This window comes from Scleropages formosus, chromosome 9 (genome assembly GCF_900964775.1).
Source record: "Scleropages formosus chromosome 9, fSclFor1.1, whole genome shotgun sequence".
NCBI classification, from domain to species: domain Eukaryota; kingdom Metazoa; phylum Chordata; class Actinopteri; order Osteoglossiformes; family Osteoglossidae; genus Scleropages; species Scleropages formosus.
The window spans coordinates 28,496,024-28,505,422 of NC_041814.1; the positions used below are offsets into that span (position 1 = coordinate 28,496,024).

The 9,399-nt window shown below is 45.2% G+C and overlaps 2 non-coding genes across 2 annotated transcripts; one reads left to right on the forward strand and one right to left on the reverse strand.

The window, feature by feature from the left end:
• Positions 1-6,625: 6,625 nt before the first annotated feature.
• On the reverse strand, positions 6,626-6,698 carry trnar-ccg (transfer RNA arginine (anticodon CCG)). The gene has a single exon. It is a non-coding gene; the product is annotated as a tRNA-Arg (tRNA).
• Positions 6,699-8,120: 1,422 nt separating this feature from the next.
• trnar-ccg (transfer RNA arginine (anticodon CCG)) lies at positions 8,121-8,193 on the forward strand. The gene has a single exon. It is a non-coding gene; the product is annotated as a tRNA-Arg (tRNA).
• Positions 8,194-9,399: the final 1,206 nt, after the last annotated feature.

Genomic DNA, 9,399 nt, shown 5'->3' on the forward strand with positions numbered 1-9,399 from the left:
GTGTGTGTGTGTGAGTGAACGAATGAGTGTGCGAGTGTGTCTATGTCAATTGCAATGATGTGGTGTTCCGACCAGGGTGTATCCTGCCTGATACCCTTTTCTTCCAGGATAAACTCTGGACCACTGCAACCCTGCACCGGACAAGCGGTTCCAGATACCGGATGCATAAGTGTATAATTTTAGCTGAAAGAATTGGGGGGGGGGGGGGGGGGGGAATTTTTACAGTTTACCTCATAGTTTTTGTTTACATAGTAAAATTGCATTTGTGCTACTTTATATTACTGGAATATCATATCGCAGATTTTGGTATTATTATGATGATGCATCATTTACTTTTCACCTCCGGTTGATAAAAAATTAAATATTGCATGAATCGTTTTTCCACTCCACTCCGCCACCTCTCTCACACACACACACACACACACACACACACACACACACACACACACACCACTTTATGGGATTTCCATTAATAACAGCATTTCGCCACACGAAATTAAATATTTGATACTACTTGATTAATCCTTCCCTTTTAAAAGAGAATGAATAGCATTTAAAAGTATCCTTATTCCTTGTCAGAGGCTGACAGGAGCCCTTTGCAAAGCAGACATTTGCGTATCAATCCGTGTAATCCGGGATATAAAGGTTGGAAATAAGTACAGTAAATGGCGGAACTCCCCCCGACACCTGTACGCGCGCCGCACGCCGAGCCATTTCCGCCGCTCCGCTCCTCCGCCGACCTGCCTCGGCTCCGGCTCGCCGGGATGAGAATATTAATCCCTGGAGGGACACGTCATCCCCGAAATCTTGACAGTAGCTCCAGCCCCCTTCGCTCGCGCCTCTCACGGCGTACGGTCAGGATTTTCGCCCGCGGATGCTCACATTAGACATGACGGGGCTTCTCCGACAGAAAGGTTCACAGTTCCCTGGGAGGCGAACCTCTCGCTGGAGTCCCATTGTCTGTAGGGGAGGGCATCGGGCCTTTTCAGCATAGCAGCAGGGAAATTATCCGCGGCGCCATCCAGTTTTCCGTGCAGGCAAATTAAAATTAATTCAACTGTTTTGCGAAGATGCAAAATAAAACGTAATTTCGTGTCACTGAGAAATTGTGGAAATCGAGTAAAACGCACCAGTTCTAATGTCCGAGCGCAAATGTAGCGGACGAGTCGGGACGTGGCTGTTGCGAGAGTCGGGGGACTGTTGTTCGAGTCAGAGCGTCCCTAACCCAGGGCGTGATGTCCACCTGTTTGTCCATGCTGTTCCTCTTTGTCCTACGAACAAAACTGTTTACACTTCTAAAGTTGTGTACTTCAGCTGTTTGTACAAGACGTTGCCAAGCGGAGCCAAATTTGCTCGTCGTGTTCTGTTGACCCGTTTGCTACTGGGTCACGATAGCCATGGTGCAATATTATTGGCTTCAAACATCTTCCTAGGTTTCAAAGGCATTTTAGACATCCTTCCTGCCCACAATGTTACTTGGGTCTATTAAACAAATAAATTAATAATAATAATAATAAAAAAATACTTCTAAATGTTAGGGGGGTGCAGTGTGCTTGGCTGGGTCCTCCTCTCCAGTGGGGCTGGGGTTCAAGTCCTGCTTGGGGTGCCTTGCGATGGACTGGTGTCCCATCCTGGGTGCGTCCCCTCCCCCTCCGGTCTCGCGCCCTGTGCTGCTGGGTTCGGCTCCGGCTCGCTGCGACCCTGCTCAGGACAAGTGGTTTCGGAGGGTGTGTGTGTTAATTGTTCCTTGTTTTTCCATTGTGCTGGAATGACCTCCCCCTCTCACTCAGAACTGCTGAAACTCTGTCTACATTCAAAAAATGCACCCACTTTGCCCAGGATATCTCCAGCTCACCTACAGTGTCAGTGTTCATGCACCCTAACTTCATGATCATCCCCAGATCGGCCTTTGCGCAGCCGCTACTCCGGCATTGTACGTGAATGTTTGTGCACCTTATAAAAAAGAAGAATTAGGATTATGCTGTTACCTGTAACAGGAAATTTAGTTTTCCTATTACAGCTTGCAGCATAATATTCCTCAGTTATTTCTCATAAGTACCTATCCTTCTAAATACTGCATAGTTATGTATAATGCTTTAACGTTAATGCATAATATTACATTTTTCTCTCACACTCCCCTCTTTGACACAGTTCATATCACTGTGTCACCTTCAGAAGCTGAGTATTCAGGTTCAACATCAGGATCATGAAACAGTGGCCTGATATCAACCAATGTCTCATTTACAGAAAGCAGCATGGCCAAGTGACCGGTAAACATTTTCAGAAGCATAGATTGTAACATGGAGAAAAAACAACAAAGGACACAGAGAGCAATTAAAAATAGCACGCTGCCAATCAGCAGAGCCCTCAGCCGTGATCCCCATCAGGATTCGATCCTGCGTTTTATGCACCTACTCGAGCGATGAACGTCGGTGCATCAAGTGGAAAGTAACAAGTTAGGTTTACTTCAGAATCACATGTCTGAATAAGTGTAAATGTAAATGTCTGCAGCTATGTCTCTTTCTCCTAATCTAATGCACAAATTTGTATTTTTGCTGAGATGCACGTCGCTTTGGGAAAAGCACCTGCTAAATGAACACACACACACACACACACACACGCCGCTTGTCCCGATTAGGGTTGCGGTGAACTAGAGCCTAACCCAGCAACACAGGGCATAGGGCTGGGGAGACACACCCAGGACAGGATGCCAGTCCATCACAAGGCTCCCCAAGTGGGACTCAAACCCCAGACCCACCGGAGAGTAGGACTCAGTCAAGCCCGCTGTGCTATCGCACCCTCTAAGTGAAGAAATGTAAATGTTTTATCTTTCCTGCACTTCTTTGCCATCATATTACCAGATAGGCTGTGTTACCAGAGGGGGGTGTGGTGGAGCAGTGGCGCAGCGGGTTGGACCGGGTCCTGCTCTCCGGTGGGTCTGGGGTTTGAGTCCCGTTTAGGGTGCCTTGCGGTGGACTGGTGTCCCGTCCTGGGTGTCTCCCCTCCCCCCCTCCAGCCTTTTCCCCTGAGTTGCTGGGTTGGGCTCCGGCTCCCCGCAACCCTGTAGGGGACAAGGGGTTCAGACGATGTGTGTGTGTGTGTTACCAGAAGGGTAATTTAGAGCCACCCATTCACCTGAAACACATGCCAACCACCGGTCAGTTAGCAGATTTATATGTTGGTGCTTTGGCTGGATTTTGTCTGAACTGGTGTTATTTTTATTTCTTTGAGGGTGTGATTTTTTTTTTTTTTTCTGTATTGTCCTGCATCTTATTTGCGTAGCTTGTTCCCTGCTGGCTGTATATTGTGTATCGTTTTATATGTTTATAGTACCGAAATTGTACCCATGCAGTCCACCTTAACAGTTACATCCCACCAAAGCTGCCCTGTCTACACTGTATTTATATATAAATGATCGTAATACACCTCATTATTCCCATCTGCTGTAGTTCCCAGTGCATTTTTTTAAATTTTGTGTGAGATGCTGTCTTTTGCTTCAAGGGCACCCAAAAATGATCTCGCACCCTGGTGTGAATACCATGCTGCCTGGCCTCTTTGTATTACATATAAGAGCAAAGGCTCCTCTCTGGATTTATTTTTAGACCCCTTCTCTCTCTTCACACGCAGGCAGTGAAATCCCTATGCAGCTCATAAAGCCCAAGCTGTTGGCCTATATGTGTGTTGTCCACGCCACGCGGCACGCCGGAGTCTTTCCCGACGCCACGGAGCAGGGAGAAGTCTTGCGCAGAAGCACCTGGAATCCGTTCAAGGGCACGTCTCTCGCAGGGCTCCACACGGCCAGGTTGCAACGGCTGCTGTAAAGCAAGACAACCGCCTTTCTCGGCAAGCCAAGTTTACCATAAACGGTGGTTAAACGGCATGCCCCGAGTCCCGAGCTGCTGACCTTGCGTCTTTCACAGACAGGACAAAGAAAATGCTAGAAGGAAGGCCGAAGAAGAGTTACTGAAGCACTGTGAAAAGATGCAACCGTGTTGGACTGAATTAGTGCATGCCAGGTTTGGGGTTCTATTACGTATAACTGTTAATTGCAAGGTTTTGTTAAAGTTGTGTCATGTCAGTTACTGATTACCGCATCCTTTGTGTGACAAAATTAATCTGTTCCTGAAAACAGTGCAGATATTGAAATTTTGGGTACTGAAAGCTTATTTGCTATTATTTTGAATATTTTAAAATATATAAGAAATATATTTATTATACATATATAATAAAATATGTATGTGCATCTGTAATGAAGTGTTACTGGCAGAGTGAAGAGAAAAACTTTTGATTGTGAGCTGTGGTGGGTGGAGGGAGGCGGCGGCGGCTTGGCAGTCATTCTTGCACTGTCGCTGCCCAAAAGTGTGGAAACAACAAACACAAGTGGAAACCAACAGGAACAGGGTAGATTGCTGTATAACGTTTTACGATTAGTCCTTTTTGTTGAACATTGTGAATATCTCTTACATTTTTTTTGTAAATTTTAAAGGGTCAGGACATGTTTGTTTCTTTTTTGATTTTTTCAAAATGAATGGACATTTTCCTTTCTTTAAATTTAATGCAGTTGGAAAAAATGTCTAATTATTAAACTGATTTGAGATTTAAATGCAAGCCCATTATTGTGCTGTATTGTAAAAAAATGCTAATTAGAATGGAGTTGTATAGAAAAGAAAGGCAAACAGGGAGTCTCAGGAATGTGGTGATCTTTAAAGGACTGCTTTTTCTGCACCTTATGAGCTGATGATTCTTGTTTTAATTCTATGGATAGACTTTGAGGATCACGGCTGGACAACACAAGACACAGGATGGTACTTAATGGGAAAGAAAACACTACAACACTACAGTCTTTAAGTGAATCAAAGAAAGTGATGTAGATCTTCTCACTCCTTTTTCCCTGATGTCAACACAATGAGTTCAATGGAAAGCTGCCATGAGACAGTGTACAGAGGGGTATCGAGATATCAAGTGTCCTAATTTTCAGTGTAGTTTCAGTTTCAGTTTAAGTGTCAGTAATTTTCAAACTGCAGTCCTCAGGCTTCTCGGGGGTGAAAAAAACACAAAGTAAATTCTTAATATAAAAATATTATTTGGCACAGCGAGTAGCGCTGCTGTCTCACAGCACCTGGGTTGTGTGAGAGAACATGGGTTTGATCCTCGCTCAGTCTGTGTGGAGTTTATATGTTCTCCCTCTGTCTGTGTGGGTTTCCTTTGGGTGCTCTGGTTTCCTCCCACAGTCCAAAGACATGCTGTTTAGGTTCCCCCATAGTGTGTGAGTGACAGACAGAGTGTGTTCTACTGATGTATGGATGAGTGACCCATTGTAAGTAGTGTATGGAGCAGTGTAAGTCACCGCGGTGAATAAGGTGTGTGGGCTGGTAACACTACATAGAGTTCATTGGAAGTCGCTTTGGAGAAAAGCATCTGCTAAATAAATGTAAATGTAATTCTATGTGTTACATTTTTAACCAAGTTAAACATTTCCCGAGAATTTTTTAATCAGCATTTTTCTGGAAACGGTCCTTAGCTTTCACCAGATTCTTAAGGGGGGCTGTGGCCTAGAGAAGGTTCAATTCAATTCAGTTCAATTCAATTCAGTTCAGTTCAATTTATTTTTACTGAGCGCTCTTCTCACGCAGGGACACAGAGCACTTGAACACAGGAATAGGGCAAAGAAACACACACAACAAAGAAGACAGTTGACTATAGCAGGTTAAGAATCACTGCTCTGCATTCCCCTTCAGCAACGGAAAACAGGACTCGAACTGTGGCAAAAGTCACAGAAGCAGTGGTGCAAAGACAAAGCATGTGACACTAGCAGGTGTCAAAGTACAACACTAAATTTCCATAGCTATATGGTACAATAGTGCTACATGAAGTAATGTAAAACATATCTTTGCGTGTATTTATCTGACTAAAATATGGTATATCTCCATCAGCAAATAAAAAACGTGCCATCCAAGGAATGGATAAATGTCAAATGGGATTTCTGCGTGACACTGTGCACAATTCACTGCTTTTATGCATTTACATTTACAACCGAAGGTCCAGAGTAATAAACGGACAATAAACAGAGAATAAATGAATGAATAGCTAAATAAATGATAGATAGATAGATAGATAGAATTACACAATTAGGTGCCAAAAGAGAGATGCTGCCCTGTCTTTCATCCTTGGGCTCCTTTAGACGATTCCTTTAGAAGGTAATTACTCAGATATTTTCAGACACATTATTTTTATTGGTTGTATGTTTCTGTCCGTTTCACTGACACCTTTTTCATGAAATTATATGAGAAATCAACGCACCCTCCTCCAGCTGTCTCAGGCAGAGGTGGACATTCCCTGTGATCTGCTGCTGCCTGCTCTTGCCAACACTTACCAGGAGAATGACCATAAGCACCTTAAACTCCACAGCTGTTCAGTCAAGCTTGACAGAAATGCAAATAACACCAGTAGGAAGACTGGCTATGTCATTGTGTCCATTGTACGTTTCTGCTTCGTAGCTCCTGACTCTGATTACTTGCCTGTTATGACACATGGGTGCAGGTGATGTGTTGTTCCCCACATTTGGGCACTTTGTTCTGTAAGTTATAAGAGAAGCAAGTCTTTTACAGGAGAAGGGATAAAGACACAACCCAGGTGGGATTCGAACCCACAATCCCCAGCTCCGGAGGCTGATGCCTTATCCATTAGGCCACTGGGTTGGACAAGCAAGTCCCTGAGAAAGAGAGATAAAGTTAAAGCTTCGCTCGGTAATCGATCATTCGCTTTCTACAACCCCTAACCCGAAGGCAGAGTAAAGGCTTGAACTGGAAATTATTTTCATTATTGTCTGTTTTTCTGCACCTTTGTTCCAGGTACATACCACGTTAAGACTGTCCATCAACCAACAGACTGCTTTCACGATGAAGAAAGGCTGAAATAACCGTTTCAGTCGCATGTCTTCGGTCTCCGGGGAGAGAAGACGTTGACTTTTCAGAATGTGCCCACTAAGCAGATCTGTCCTGTTTGTTACTGGCGGAAAAACTCACTGACACCAGGGCTGTGTATGTAAAAAATTCCTACACGATAAGGCATGTTTGCTTAGCTGCTCCTGCAGCCTCTTTATCTTGACTGATGTCAGTGCCAAGACACAGCAGCTCCAACTCCCTGTCTCCTACTGGGTAACTCCTTGTCTCCTTTTGGTCCGGGATGTTGGAGAAATGCTTCACCGTATCTCAGCGTCCTTGTGTCGAGGTCATTTATCAACGGCATGAGTAGAGACAAGCCATACTCTGTTTTATTACGCCCTGTTGGACTGGTCGGTCCTCGCTCCTAAATTTGATTGGTGAATAAGCTTGAGGTTGGCAGCACTCCCACCGTGTTTTGGTATAAATACAGTAGCTGCCTTTATTTGGAGATTTCTGCAGATCTCTCAGTGACTTCCCATACGTGCCTTGGCCGAAACAATAAAGTATTTTATCAAACTAGCCGCAAGAATCATTTTGTTCTTCCTCACTGCAAATGTTCAGTTTTTTCCTGGTTTTTTGTTGTTTCCTGTAGACTGTGCAAACGTTGAGGAACCTGGGCTGTGAACGGAAGGCTACTGTGCTGCTTGGGTGTGACGGACCGCGGAGGGGGACCGGGCGCTCGGCCTCGCTGTCGTTCCGGCGAAGAAAGCCTCGGCTGAAGAATTATCCCTCGCTGACCTTGTACGTTTTCCGCGACAGACCCAACCTGTTTCTCGAGTTAGGATTGGGGGGTGTCCCCTGTCGACCACCAGGAAGCCTGCATGTCTAAATAAGGTGAGTGCATTTCAAATTACCACCACGTTCATTCAAGAGTCAAGTCAAGAGAGGCTTTATTGTCATTTGAACCACACACAGCCTAGTACACAGTGAAACGAAACAACGATCTTCCAGGACCACGGTGTTACATAAAACAACACAGAGTTACTGACACAGACTACATAAATTTATGAGATAGGAAGTCTGGACAATTTGGATGATCATCTGATGCTAATGGCTCAAAGGCTCTTGTGGTTCTAAGCTCAGCAAGAACATCCTGTTATGACAAGGGATGGCAGAGAGGAAGGGTAGACAGCAAAAAGGTGAACATCTATAGAGCTGAGCCTGGAGCAACTGGAAGACCCAGTGGCCTAAAGGATAAGGCATCAGCCTCCGGAGCTGGGGATTGTGGGTTCGAGTCCCACCTGGGTTGGAAGTGTGGTAACTTTGCCGTAACGGTTTTTTGAAGGGGACTTCTGTCAAATGTAGGTGCAAGGAGGCTGTGTTAAAAAACTTCAACATCTGCAAACACAGAATTGTACCCCTCAGTGAATGTAGACTCTTCAGGGTTACCACATGGTCCTGGATGATGGGGGGTGTTGATGATGTACCACCAATTTAAGTGTTGTGACAAATGCAATTACCATGTTCAGGTACTCCTCAGCCTGAAGTGGATTTTATTGTGGCCTTCAATTTCAAGTGTTAAATCTGTGGTTTGGAGCAGTTTTGGGCTTCATGTAGGGTAAAACGTTCAATGTGTACCACTAGCTGGAACCAAGTGGTGACGGTTCTGACGTGATCGTTCCTAAATGCAGCGTCCCACAGCTTAAGTCAAACTTGCTTTCGACTCTACAGTTTTTACCTGTCATTTTGAGGTATAACATGGGATTTTATGCAGCTGCGGGCTTAAACAGAGGCTTATTTCTGCTGAGAAATGGCATCATGTTTTTTGGAAGAGATTAGGCTTGCTAAGAAACAGCTCCTTCTGTAGTTCTCCAGAAAGCTAAGAGGGGTGTGGTGACACAGCAGGCTTGGCCTGTGTTTGCTCTCTGGTGAGTCTGGGGTTCAAGTTCTGCTTGGGGTGCCTTGTGATGGACTGGCATCCTGTCCTGGGTGTGTCCCCTGCACCCTGTGTTGGGCTCCGATTTGCCCCGACGCCACTTGGGATAAGCAGTTTCAGTTAGTGTGTGTATGTGAGAGGGAGAGAGAGATACAGCAGGGATATTTTTACTGGAGTAATTCAGGGTAAGTACCATGGGTACTTGAAAATGCTACAGCGGGAGGTGGGATTCAAACCTGGGGCCTTGAAGTGGATGGCAGCCGCACTACTCGCTACGCCACCTGCTGCCCCATTTCAGTTCTACTCATCTCTTAAAGCAGATCCTGTCAGTGAGTGCGGTTTGGCTGCGTTGCAATCGTTCCTGTAAACAAGTACCCTAAATAAGGGTCTTTAAAAATCTCTTGGTCCAAGTGCATTCCTAGGATGGCTGCGTATGCGCGTGTGCCCGTAGCGTGTGATTCTGTGTCACACGATAATCGTTACACATCACTTTGGAGAAAAGCGTCTCCTAGTCGAATGAACGTAAACGTCCCGTGCCGCTCAGCGGTCAGGAGGAGTGGCGAATCCGGATTTGGTCCT